The following is a 13,547-nucleotide window of genomic DNA, read 5'->3' on the forward strand; positions in this document are numbered from 1 at the left end:
CGCTTTGTAAACTTGTTTCCCTCACACTCTGTTCATCTCAACTTTCTGCCTTGCCTGACCAACAGTGACCCCAGGCCCCCCACCAGGTGAAGAGGCCTTCCAGAAACTTCCAGAGACTTCCTCACCAGTCGTCCTTCGAGATCCCACTCTGGCAGCTGGCTAGGCCGGCTTCCCGGATTTTCCTGAAAGCTCTGACTGGCCCACCGGCATCAGGGCTTCCGGAGCTCTGGTAACCTTCCACTGGTCCCTCAACTCCCCTCTCCGGACCTTCCTTCTTTTCCCACCGTCGGCCGCGATTGTGTTAAAATCTTCTTCCCATACCAAACCCCTTACTCCACAAAATTCACGGTGTTTTTCAACCTCGAAACAACTCCATGCAATACATGATCCTGGATTGGAACCCAGACAGGGAAAAACGGGGCTAAAAGGGATTTTTCTGTGGCACTTGGCCACTTTTGAATATGGACTGTGTATTAAGAATAGTACATGGGGGGCGCCTGGGTGGCGCAGTCGGTTAAGCGTCCAACTTCAGCCAGGTCACGATCTCCCGGTCCGTGAGTTCGAGCCCCGCATCGGGCTCTGGGCTGATGGCTCAGAGCCTGGAGCCTGTTTCCGATTCTGTGTCTCCCTCTCTCTCTGCCCCTCCCCCGTCCATGCTCTGTCTCTCTCTGTCCCAAAAATAAAATAAATGTTGAAAAAAAAAAAAGAAAAAAAAAGAATAGTACATGGGGGGCGCCTGGGTGGCGCAGTCGGTTAAGCGTCTGACTCTTGGTCATGATCTCGCTGTTCGTGGGTTCAAGCCCTGCATTGGGCTCTGCACCTGCTTGGGATTCCCTCTCTCTCTGCCTCTCCCCTGCTCGTGCTCTCTCTCTCTCTCTCTCAAAAAATTAATAAATAAACTTAAAAAAATAGTACATGTCAGGGCAGCTGGGTGGCTCAGTGGACTGAGCATCCAATTGTTGATCTGAGCTCAGGTCTTCATCTCAGCGTCGTGAGTTCAAACCCCGCACTGGACAAGTCTACATAAAAAAAAAAAAAAAGTACATGTCGGGTGCCTGGCTGGCTGAGTCAGTGGGGGGCGGGCGACTCTTGATCTCAGGGTTGTAGGTTCAAGCCCCACAGTGGGCATAGAGATTACTTAAAAATAAAATCCTTAAAAAAATAGTCAATGATCCATTTCCCCAATTCCATCACTGCCTTGTTGCCTTTAGGACAATGTCTTTCTTCTTAGGAATTACTGGCTACAGCTTTGGGAGGTGAAGGATCATGATGTCTCAACTTACTTTCTTTTTTTTTTTTTTTTTTCAGCGTTTATTTATTTTTGGGACAGAGAGAGACAGAGCATGAACGGGGGAGGGGCAGAGAGAGAGGGAGACACAGAATCGGAAACAGGCTCCAGGCTCTGAGCCATCAGCCCAGAGCCTGACGCGGGGCTCGAACTCCCGGACCGCGAGATTGTGACCTGGCTGAAGTCGGACGCTTAACCGACTGCGCCACCCAGGCGCCCCTCAACTTACTTTCAAAGAGTCCGTCAATCACCATCGTTGTCGTCCTCGTCGTCACATACGCATGGAGAGACAGAAAAGCAAATTAAGCAAATAATAATGAGCGGTGACTCCAGATGAATACTCACGGACGCTGTTCTCGTCACTTCCATAAGTGTAACAATCTTCAAAATAGAAAGTGAAAAATAGCCCCACCTGTGCCGGAGATGCTTCCTTTCTGTTCTATGAAGGTATCCAGCTTGACTCCACTCTCTCTCTCTCTCTCTCTCCACTGCTCGTTACATGCTGGTAGGGGCTCCACAGTATAATCCTGGGAGAGGCATCTCAACGCGTTCGCTGCTCTTTTAGCTGGCTGTTGTCAGATTTCTCTCCACCAAGGTTATGATCTTGCATGCCCACCAGCAAAGCATGAGAGTGTGTTTTCCAGCTTATGAATTTTTGCTAATTTTACAGGTGGGAAATGCTACTTCGGAGAAGTTTCAAATGGCTTTTTTTTTTTTTTGAGAGAGAGAGAGAGAGAGACAGAGAGGTGGGGACAGCGGCAGAGGGAGAGAGAGAGAATCTTAAGCAGGTTCCACGCTCCGTGCGGAGCTTGATGTGGGGGTCGATCCCACAACTCTGGCATCATGACCTGAGCCGAAATCGAGAGGGGGATGCTCAACCTACTGAGCCATGCAGGCGCCCCTGCATTGTTTTTATTATGAGCAACGTTGAGCATCTTTTCATAGACTTAAAGACTGTTCGTGTCTGTTTCTCTGTGAATCGTCTGTTCATTTCTTTTTCACATTTTAAAACATTGGGCTTTTGTTTTTTTCTTATATATTAAGGAGATGAACATTTTGTGTGTGATGTAAGTTGTAACTATTTTCTCTGAGATACTTTCCTTATGGGGTCATATGTCCTTAACCAATTTCTAAATCTGCTTAAGTAGTTTTGTTTATAAATGTTATTTTACTGCCCTTGAATTTTCCCTAGCATTTCATTATACAGATTTCCAAACATGCAGAAGAGTTAAAGGAAGTTTACCGTGGACAGCCACATGTCTGCCACTTAGATTCTATTACTAACATTTTACCATTCTTGTCCAACTGTATTTCTTAAATTTTTTTAACATTTATTTATTATTGAGAGACAGAGAGAGACAGAGCATGAGCATAGGAGGGGCAGAGACAGGGAGAGACACAGAATCCAAAGCAGGCTCTTGGCTCTGAGCTGTCAGCACAGAGCTTGACGTGGGGCTCGAACTCACGGACGGCGAGATCATGACCTGAGCCGAAGTCGGCCGCTGAACCGGCGGAGCCACCCAGGCGCCCCATTGTCTTACTGTGTTTCTATCCACTGTATGCATCCCTCTATCCATCCGCTAATTCATCTAACTTTTCAATGCATTTCAAAGTTGCAGACGTCAGTACACTTGGGGCGGGGGGCGGTCCTCCATTTTAAAAAGTATTTTTACTGAGATATAATTCACATACCACGACATTCACCCTTCAAGCGTATGCAGTTCCCGAGTTTTCAAAATATTCACAAAATGTTTCAATCCATCACCGCTACAGTTTTAGACCTATGTATAATTTCGTGTTTCTCCAAACGCCCATCTGGTTGTCTGAACACCACATCGTAAAAACTCCATCTTTCTGTCAGAGGCTGAGATGTCGCCAATTGTCGCTAAATGTCCAGGTCTTGGGGAGGGGGGAGGGTATCTAATTCTGTTCCATTGACCTGCTTGTCCCTCTATTCCCACGTGTGGGACTTCTTTGCTAACAGCAGCCCCGGCTCTGGATGAGGGGGGAGGGGAGGTGACAGGTGGCCACGCCTCTTCGAGGCCTTTTATCCAAGAACTTTGCTTTATATGAGCTCGTCCGTCCACCGAGCTGCAAACTTTGCTCCCAGCGACGCAGAGAAAACCACCTGGGCAGGAGGAGAGGCAGCAGGAAACCCTGGGAAAGAGTGGGACCAGGCATCAGGAACACCCCACCTTAGGGTCCCCACTCTCCTTTCTCCCCAGCCCAGGGTGGGGGCCCTCCCCTCCTCTGGACAACTCACCCTCGCTTCTGAGGACTCCTGGAGCTAGGCGAGGGAATGTCCCGTCCGGCTCTCTGCACGAAGGCACCTGCACGGTGTCGCTGAGGCACCCGGAATTTTGGGAGGTGAGGCCCAGCGTGTCCAACACCTGCCGGGCCGTCCTCGGAATTCACCACGAGCAGCCCTTATTGCACGTGTCTGGTCATGTTCGTGTCGGCCTCAAAGGGGCTCGCTGTCTGCAGGAAGGAAGGGGGGGTAAAGAAAAGAACTCCCCTCCCGCCAGCCTAAGCTCCCAGACCCTCTCAGAATCCCAGAGTCCCACCTACCCGCGCCTCTGCGGCTGCGTCTCAAGGGCTCCCCTCAAGGCCACGCCCCGAGCGGGCGAGTCCGCGAGAGGCCACGCCCCAGGCCACGCCCCCGCGAGAACCCACTCCTTCAGAGCGAGGCCCCCCTGAGTCACCGCCCTCTTTCAGAAATGCGCTGCCCGGGCCTCTGAGCCTCTACTGTCCCTAGGCTGCTACCCCCCGCCAGAGCCCCCACCCCCGTTCTGAGCTGCCCACTCTAGCTAGGCACCCGCATGGTGACCCCCTGAGGGGAGCACTCTGCGCCCACTACCACGGAGAAGCTTCCCGTAAAGGCCTGCCTTAGAAGGGGACGGAGGGTCCCAGCCCCAAGAGCCTTCCCTATGCAGACTCCTCCCGCCCGCTCTTGCTCAGTCCTTGATCCTTGATTGTAGAGCACCCCATGGCTCCAGAAGGCCCCCAGGCTCAGAGCCCAAGTCCTCACCTTAACCCCTAAATGTCTGCGTGTTCTAAGCCCTACCCCTGTTCCCATACACCCACTCTCCATTCCAGCTGGGGCGGTCTCACGCCTTGACCCCTAGCCCCCCCCCTTTCTCTTAAAAAAAAATCTGCCCTATTCACTGGACTGTGCCCCAGATGTCTGTCTGACCTATTAGCAGCCCCAGACGTCGGTGGCACTTTGCGCGCGCACGCACACACACACACACACACACACGACTTTGCACCATAACTTTTTTTTTTTTTAATTTTTTTTTTCAACGTTTATTTATCTTTTTGGGGACAGAGAGAGACAGAGCACGAACGGGGGAGGGGCAGAGAGAGAGGGAGACACAGAATCGGAAACAGGCTCCAGGCTCCGAGCCATCAGCCCAGAGCCTGACGCGGGGCTCGAACCCACGGACCGTGAGATCGTGACCTGGCTGAAGTCGGACGCCCAACCGACTGCGCCACCCAGGCGCCCCTGCACCATAACTTTCAATGCCAGAACAAAGGGTCGTAGCGGGGACTTCAGCATGTCAGGACAGCCCTGGCCTAGGTCTGTGGGGTCTGAGTACATTGCTAACAATATGACAGGGGTTTCTGTCAATCACCGAAGACACGTTGGTGATGATGCCTTTGGCCCTGAAGGAGGAAGCCTTGAAAGGCGGTCATTGCCAATGGGGACGAGAGGGTCTAGGTGATCACCCCCCCCCCCCCCCCGCTTCCACCCCGTAGCCCCGCCCTGATGTAAAGTCAGAGGGATGGGCAAGAGCTGGGAAGGTGGACTGGACAGCCGGGGAATGGAAGGGTTCCATTGGAAGCGGTTGGGTGGGGGAGGATCCAGAGTGGAAGAGAAAGAGACCGGCTCTTACCTGGTGACCATGTGGGGCGGGACAGTTCTAGTCATGTACAGAGAAGAGCTGGGAACCCCTGCATCTTTCTGTTTCCCATCCCGTCACCTGCCCCTCCCCCTCAAGTTCAGGCTCCTCTCCCTGCCTTCCCTGGGGGAATCTCCTCCACACCAGGTCCGGTGCTGGTGGATGCTGGCTGGGGACGCTGCAGAGTGGCCAGGGCCATACGCTGCCCTTAAACCCCATCCCTCCCGGCCCTGTCTCACCTGGACCACTGACATCACATTACAGGCCATAATATCCAAGAGTCTCTGGAGAAGAGCGTGGCACTAACCGGTCTTCCCTTCACTAGCCCTGCCACACTCCCATTTTCTTACTTCCTACCTTACTCTTCTTTTAGCATGGAACACTTTTTTGTTTGTTTGTTGTTTGTTTGTTTAAAGCAGCAGCTGCTATGATTTAAAATGCACACACCCTTTGATCCATCAAAAACTGCGCTTCAGGAAATGTGTTGCTTTCCAAGATACATTCGTGGGGAAACGAATATGTCCAAGGATGTTGGTTGCAACACTGTAGTCGCACAGAACAGGAAACATCCTGAATGTTCATCAGCGGTAGAATGGCTCAAATAGATACAGTGTAGCCAGCCATGGATGGGTCACTGTGCAGCAAGTACAAAGGGTGGGTCAGGTGTTCACTCCGCCTAGAACCATCCCCGAGATATATGCAGATACATGCATACTGGTAAAAGGCAAGTGCGTAACAGTAGGCTGCCTGCCCTCCAGATTTTATACATGTGTGTGTGTATATAATATACATGTAAACACATATAATGTATGTTTCCCATATATAATATGTAACATGTAATATAGATATCATTATAAATAATGTATATATACTTCCATATGCATAGAGAAAAAAACACCTACTACATTTTTTTTAGTTTATGTATTTATTTTTTGAGAGATAGAGAGAGTGAGCAGGGGAGGGATGCAGAGAGAAAGAGAGGGAGAGAGAGAATCCCAAGCAGGCTCCTCACTGCGCAAAGCCCAAGGTGGGGTTCAAACTCACAAACCGTGAGATCATGACCCAAGCCGAAATCATGAGTGGGTTGCTTAACCGACTGAGCCACCCAGGTGCCCCATACCTACCGCGTTTTTAACTGGGGGTCACTTTGGGGTAATGAGACTAGAGAAAGATTTTCACCTTCATTTCATAAAATTCTCTGTCTGGATGCCTTGATCTGTAAATTTTTATGTAAGTATAGCAGGGGCGCCTGGGTGGCTCAGTCGGTTGAGCGTCTGACTTTGGCTCAGGTCACGATCTCACGGCTCCGTGGGTTCAAGTCCTGCATCGGGCTCTGTGCTGACAGCTCAGAGCCTGGGGCCTGCTTCCGATTCTGCATCTCCCTCTCTCTCTGCCTCTCCCCCACTTGCACTCTGTCTCTCTCAAAATAAATAAACGTTTAAAAAAAAAACAGTATACCATACACACACTAAAGTGCACCAATCTTTTTTTTTTAATTTTTTTTCAACGTTTTTTATTTATTTTTTGAGACAGAGAGAGACAGAGCATGAACGGGGGAGGCGCAGAGAGAGAGGGAGACACAGAATCGGAAGCAGGCTCCAGGCTCCGAGCCATCAGCCCAGAGCCTGACGCGGGGCTCGAACTCACGGACCGCAAGATTGTGACCTGGCTGAAGTCGGACGCTTAACCGACTGCGCCACCCAGGCGCCCCCAAAGTGCGCCAATCTTTAATGTAAAGCATGAGCCCAAATGGTCAACGTCTCCCCATACGAAGAAACCAAGTAGTGACAATTTCCCAGATTCATCACCTCTTACAGTCATGCCCCGTGCCTCCCCTCTGGTTGACCACTGTCCTGACCTTGAACACGCTCTACAATAGTTTTGTCCAGTTCTGAACTTCATATAAGTGGACTCACACAGTACGTACACTTTTGTCTCTGGCTTCCTGTGTTAAACATGACGTTTCTAAGATGCGTCCGTGTTGGAGCTGGCAGAAGTTTACTCCTGTCCTTTGCTGTAATCTTCCACTGTGTGAACACAGCATGCTTTAGTTAATCTAACCAACTATCGATTGCCGTGCAAGTTGTGCCCGGTTTGGGGCTATCGCAAATAATCTATCTAGGAGCACTCTTTTTTTTTTTTTTTCTAAATGTTTATTTATTTTTAAGAGAGAGAGAGAGAGAACACGAGCGGGAGAGGGGCAGAGAGAGAGAGGGAGTCGTAGAACCTCCAGCAGGCTCCACGCGGTCAGTGCAAAGCCTGACGCGGGGCTCGAACCCACGAACCAAACCGTGAGATCATGACCTCGGCTGGAGTCGGACCCTCAGCGGAATGAGCTACCCAGGCGCCCCGTAGGAGAAATCTTGTGTCTTTCGGAGCCCGTGTGCACTCAGACACAACCAGGAGCCAAATGGAGGGGTCAGAGTATGCAGACCCCCCATCTTCCAAATGTATATGCCCACGAGCAAAGCTGAAGAATTCCCGTGGTTCCACAGCCCCACTGCACTTCGTACCGTCAATAATTTTAGGGTGAACCATTTTAGTGGCTGTATGGTCGCATCTCGCTCTGGTTATAATTTGCAGTTCCCCAGGAAGAATAAGATTGGAAGTAAGATTGCGGTAAGAAGAAGGTTGAAAACATTTTTGCATGTTCACTGGCCACTTGGACTTCCTCTTTTGTAGAGTGCCTATTCAGATCTGGTTCCCATTTTTCAACTGGGTGGTTTACATTGTTTTTTTTTTTTTAATTTTTTAAATGTTTATTAATTTTTAAGAGAGAGACAGACAGAGTATGAGGGGCAGAGAGAGACAGAGCATGAGCAGGGGAGGGGCAGAGAGAGAGAGGGAGACACAGAATCCGAAGCAGGCTCCAGGCTCTGAGCTGTCAGCACAGAGCCCTACATGGGGCTCGAACCCACGAACTGGGAGATCAAGACATGAGCCAAAGTCAGACGCTTAACCGACTGAGCCACCCAGCTGCCCAATAAAAACAAATCCTTTTTTTAATGGTTCATTATGGGTATTTAAATATAAATATGAAACCCACTGAATCGATTACTAAATTCTCCTGGGTTTTCTACATACGTGATCTTGCCATCTGCGAATAATGACAATTGTATTTCTTGCTTTCCTTGGTCTCATAAGTTTGATTTACTTCTTTTACTGTATTGCACTGGCTAGGACCTCCCATAAAATGGTCTAGAAGAGGTCACAGCAGAAATCCTTGTATTGTTCCCAATCTCACAGAAAAAGCGCTCAACACGTCACCTTTAGGGATGATGCTAGCTGCAGGTTTTTTGAAGATTGTTTATCAGATTAAGGCAGTTTCCTTCTATTCCTAGTTTGCTTCTTAAGAAATAATGAAGGCGGGGCGCCTGGCTGGCTCAGCCGGAAGAGAGTACAGCTCTTGACCTCAGGGCAGAGAGTTTGAGCCCCACATTGGGCATAAAGATTACTTAAAAAATAAATAAATAAACAAGTTAGGAGCACCTGGGTGGCTCAGTCGGTTAAGCGTCCACTCTTGATTCTGGCTCGGGTCATGATCTCTTGGTTTGTGAGTTTGAGCCCCACACTGGGCTCTGGGCTGACAGTGCAGAGCCTGCTTGGGATTCTCTGTCTCTCCCTCTGTGAATGAATGAATGAATGAATGAATGAATGAATGAATGAATAGGGGCACCTGGGTCGCTCAGTCGGTTAAGCATCAGACTTAGGTTCAGGTCATGATCTCATGGTTCATGGGTTCCAGCCCCGTATCTGGCTCTGTGTTGACAGCTCAGAGCCTGGAGCCTGCTTCGGATTCTGTGTCTCCCTCTCTCTCTGTCCCTCACCTGCCTGCTCGCGCTCTCTTTTTCTCAAAAATAAACATTTAAAAAAAAAACCCCTTTTTAAAAATTCTTTAAAATCAGTAAATAAAAACAAACTTCTCTAGTGCAACTGTATGATTCAATTTACAACATTAGGATTACGTTAAGAAAAAAAAAAAGAAGATGAAATTCCTTGAACTTTTTTATGGATTTGGATTACAGGTTGGACTTGAAGTAGCCATAAGTAGGTAGCAACCCAAGCAGACGAAAAATCAAGGCGATGACTAACTCCAGGGAGAATAAGAAGTTGTTAAAGAAAGGAAATGATCATCATCGTTCACTACACGACTTGGCCATTGCGCAGTGTTTTCATATGCACAGTGATGTAGATTCTGTAGCCACATCTGTGAAATACACCGGGGGATGGGAAGCTGGGGAGGGTGTGTGTTTGTGGTGTGGGCATGGGTGTCTGTGAACAAGAAACAATCCTCATCTTTCATTGTGGGTGATCACTAGACAGTGGCTAAAACGGACAAATCCAGATGTATACTATAAACATACTATTTAAAAGCGTGAGTTATATACATAGTTTTTAAAGGTGTAAGTGGTACCTTCTAGGGCAGCGGTTCTTAACCAGGCGTGATTTTGCTTCCCGGGGGAATATCTGGCAACATGTGATCACAAGTTCGAGCCCCACGTCAGGCTCTGTGCTGACAGCTCAGACACTGGAGCCTGCTTCGGATTCGGTCTCCCTTCCTCTCCGCCCCTGCTCTGCTTGTGCTCTGTCTCTGTCTCTCTCAAAAATAAGTGAAACATTAATTTTTTAAAGAAAATAATAAACGTTAAAAAATGACTGGGGCAGGGGAGTCTGGTGGCTCAGTAGGTTAAGTGTCTGACCTCGGCTTGAGTCATGATCTCACAGTTCGTGGGTTCGAGCCCTGTGTCCCGCTCTGTGCTGACAGCTGGGAGCCTGGAGCCTGCTTCGGATTCTGTCTCTCTCTCTCTGCCCCTCCCCTGCTCGCACTCTCTCTCTTTCTCAAAAATAAATAAACATTTAAAAAAATTATTACAAAAAAGAAATGTAAGGATATCTTTAAAAATTAAAAAGATAAAGGGGCACCTGGGTGGCTCAGTCGGTTGACTGTCCGACTTCGGCTCAGGTCATGATCTCACAGTTCGTGAGTTCGAGCCCCGCGTCGGGCTCTGTGCTGACAGCTCAGAGCCTGGAGCCTGCTTCAGATTCTGTGTCTCCCTCTCTCTCTGCCCCATCCCCACTCATGCTGTCTCTCTCTGTCTTAAACATAAATAAAAGATTAAAAAATTATAAAAAGATAAAGAAAATATTTAACAATTTCATTTAACAAAAGGGTTCAGCAGCTGAAACTGAAGTACAAGAGGCCATGTGGCTACCACCAGTATATGGGAATATGTGTATAGGTGATTAAGAGAAAAACCGTGGCCTCAAGAAGGACCCCCCCCCACCCCCAAAGAATGATCCCAAATAAAACTCTAGAAAACCACACACCACAAGGTAACACCAAGGAATATACAAGGGCAGAAGCAGACTCAGCTTGAACGGTTGTGCGGGTTGGGCACTGCAGAAGGACGCCGCGTGGAAAGAGACATCCTTCACATACTGGAACTAATCTGCAGGTTTTTAAAAACAATTTTCCAGCGGGAGGCAATCAAGTCCCTTGCTAACAAAGCTAGAGAACTGCGTGGGTTTTCCAACAGAGGGCAGCAGCCAACAGGGGCTGGGCCCTCGCTCCAGCGGCCTCCGGCTGGGGCCGTTTCTTCAAGCCGGGTGCACACTGCAGGTCACATGCCGAACAAAGAGGGGACAGTTTGCGTCACTCCAAGAGTCTCAGGGAGACCAGGTGGGGGCAGGGGGAAGGCGACCACAAGAGGGCTCCGGGTCAGAGTGCCAAGGAGGCAGTTGAGGGCAGGGCCCCCGGGGGCAGGCGTGGAGACAAACCCAGTTCTCCAATCTCCCGAGCCTTCAGTCCTGCCTCATTGGCCCCATAGATCTCCAAGCTCCGGATGAAGTCGGCCTGGAGAACTGATCTTGCCAACAAGTTGCTCTGGGAAGGGGGCAGTGGAATCCGATTCCACCCGGGCGCCCACCCCACCCCATTCCCAGGGCAGCCCCAGCCTCCGCGGGATCCTTCCCGGGCCGGGTTGCAGCGGAAGCCTCCTCTCCACGCCTCCGCCGCGGCCACGCCCCCGTCTAGCCCCACCCCCGTCCCGCCCTTTCCCAGCCCCTCTGGCTCCGCCCCCGCCTCCTCGGCCCTGTGCTCCAACTTGCTCAGGTTTCTACCGATGAGGCTGACGCGCGTTCAGTCGCTCGTTCAGCAATTCCACAAATTACCGCGCTGACCGCGCGTCGCACAGTGTCGTCGGTGCTGTGGATGCGGAGGTGAACAACAGAGCATGCATTCGTGCAGCGTGCATTGTGGGGAACAGTAGTCCAAGTAGATGGAACAGCGAGCGCGAGCGCGCCGGTACAAAGGCTGGCAGTTTGCAGGACAGACTGGCGTCCGGCGGGCGCTGGGCGACGCCGCCGGTTGTATAGCAGCTCAGCTGGGTGGGCGAGGGACCAGATCATGGGGCCTCGAATGCCCCGGTAAGGGCTTTGGCTTTTATTCTCAGTGATATTAGAATGCAGTAATTCGTGTTCATTCCACAGTCACTCGTACATTTATTCCAAGTGCGCCTGCTCTTTGGGTGGTGCTGGAGACACAGGGTGCCCACAGCAGACCCAGTCTCTCCTCCTACCCTCCACCCTCCACTCAGAAGCCTGAGGGCTCTTTCCAAAGCACAAATATGCCCCTGCCTCTCCCGCTCAGAACCTGCCTTGACTCCCCGGGGCCCTTGGGACAAAACCACGTTCCTTAACGCTGTTCCTGCGTGGTCTGGCTCTGGCCGAAGTCTTCATCTGTCACCTCCTGCCCTCTAGGGGAGGCCAGGCACAGAGGACAATTCATCTAGCCTCCAAAGCACCCTCTGAATTTTCCTGCCTCTGGGCCTTTGCTCATACTGTTCCTTCCACCCTGCATGCCCTTCTCCTCGAAGCAGAGTTCAGAAAAATTTGCGGAACGGGCGCCAAGCAGCATTTGGGTGCATGTCTGACCCTCTCCACCTGCATGGCTGAGGGTGACGTGTTATATGGGACTGAGTGCCCATCAGCTTTGGAGGGAGGCTGGGACACAAACATCCCAACAGCTCCACGCATTTGAGGGGTGGATGCTGTGTGATGGCGTGAAGGGCATTCACTCGGTCAGCAAACACTCGCCCAGCACCTGCTTTGTGCCTGGCCCTGTGCTAGGAGGCAGTGGCCATGACGGCCACAGCCCTGCCCTCACGGGGTTCACAGCGCAGTGGTGGGACAGCCACTTTTGGTTTGGGTCACTGCCCTTCGACCTTGGCTGCTGGTGGGGAGCCTGATCTGATCACACCGACTGCAAGAGAGTTTGGCCAACATCCAGTTTGTCAGAAAAACCTGATCTACAGAGTTTCTGCTCTGGCACAGTGAAAGCCAAAGCACTTACAACGGCCTCTTGCGGGACTTTGATCACTTCCCCTTTACAAATTCCTCCCCCACCCCCCACGCCTGATGACCTCTCTTCTACTTTGTCTCAATGAATTCGCTTATTCTAGCTGCCTCCTTGTTAAGAGCAATCATGCATATCCCTCCTTCAATATCTGGCTTATTTCGCTTCGCCTGAGGTCTTCCTTTGTTCCTGAGGCGGTTTGTGCCGGAACCTTGTTCTCCTTCAGGGCTGAATACTATTTCCCAGCGTGGCTCCCCGTTTGCTTATCCGTTCATCTGTTGCTGGACGTGGGTCGGGGTGTTTTTACCTTTTGGCCATTGTGACTAATGCCACTGTGAACGTTTGTGTGCAAGTATCTGTTGGCGCCCCTGCTTTGAATTCTTCCGGGGCCTGCAGCTCGAAGTGGCCTTTGCTGGACCATGTGCGGGTTTTCCATGTGACGTCTTGAGGAAGCCCCACACTGGCCTCCACGGCAGGTGCACCATTTTACATTCCAGCTGCAATGCCCGAGGGGGGCATTTTTTCACACCCCTGCCAACATGTGTTATTTTTATGTTGTTTTTTTTTCCATTTGTTTTAATGTTTGTTTATTTTTGAGGGAGAGAGGGAGACAGAGGATCTGAAGCAGGCTTTGTGCTGAGAGCAGAGAGCCTGATGCCGGGATCGAACTAGGAAACTGCGAGATCATGAGCTGAGCCGAAGTCAGATATGCTTAAGGAACTGAACCACCCAGGTACCCCTGTTTTTTTTTTTTTTAATGGTTATTTATTTTTGAAAGAGAGAGAGAGAGAGAGAGGAAACGTGCGAGCGGGGGAGGGGCAAAGAGAGAGGGAGACACAAAATCTGAAGCAGGATCCAGGCTCTGAGCTGTCAGCACAGAGCCCAACGTGGGGCTAGAACTTACTAACCTAGAACTCACAAACCCAGGAGATCATGACTTGAGCTGAAGTCAGACTCTTAACTCAGCCACCCAGGCGCCCCTTGTTGTTTTTAATAGCCACCC

Source organism: Lynx rufus, unplaced genomic scaffold (genome assembly GCF_022079265.1).
Source record: "Lynx rufus isolate CCGP_SWC_20201006 ecotype Redwood Valley unplaced genomic scaffold, mLynRuf1.p SCAF_16, whole genome shotgun sequence".
NCBI lineage: Eukaryota > Metazoa > Chordata > Mammalia > Carnivora > Felidae > Lynx > Lynx rufus.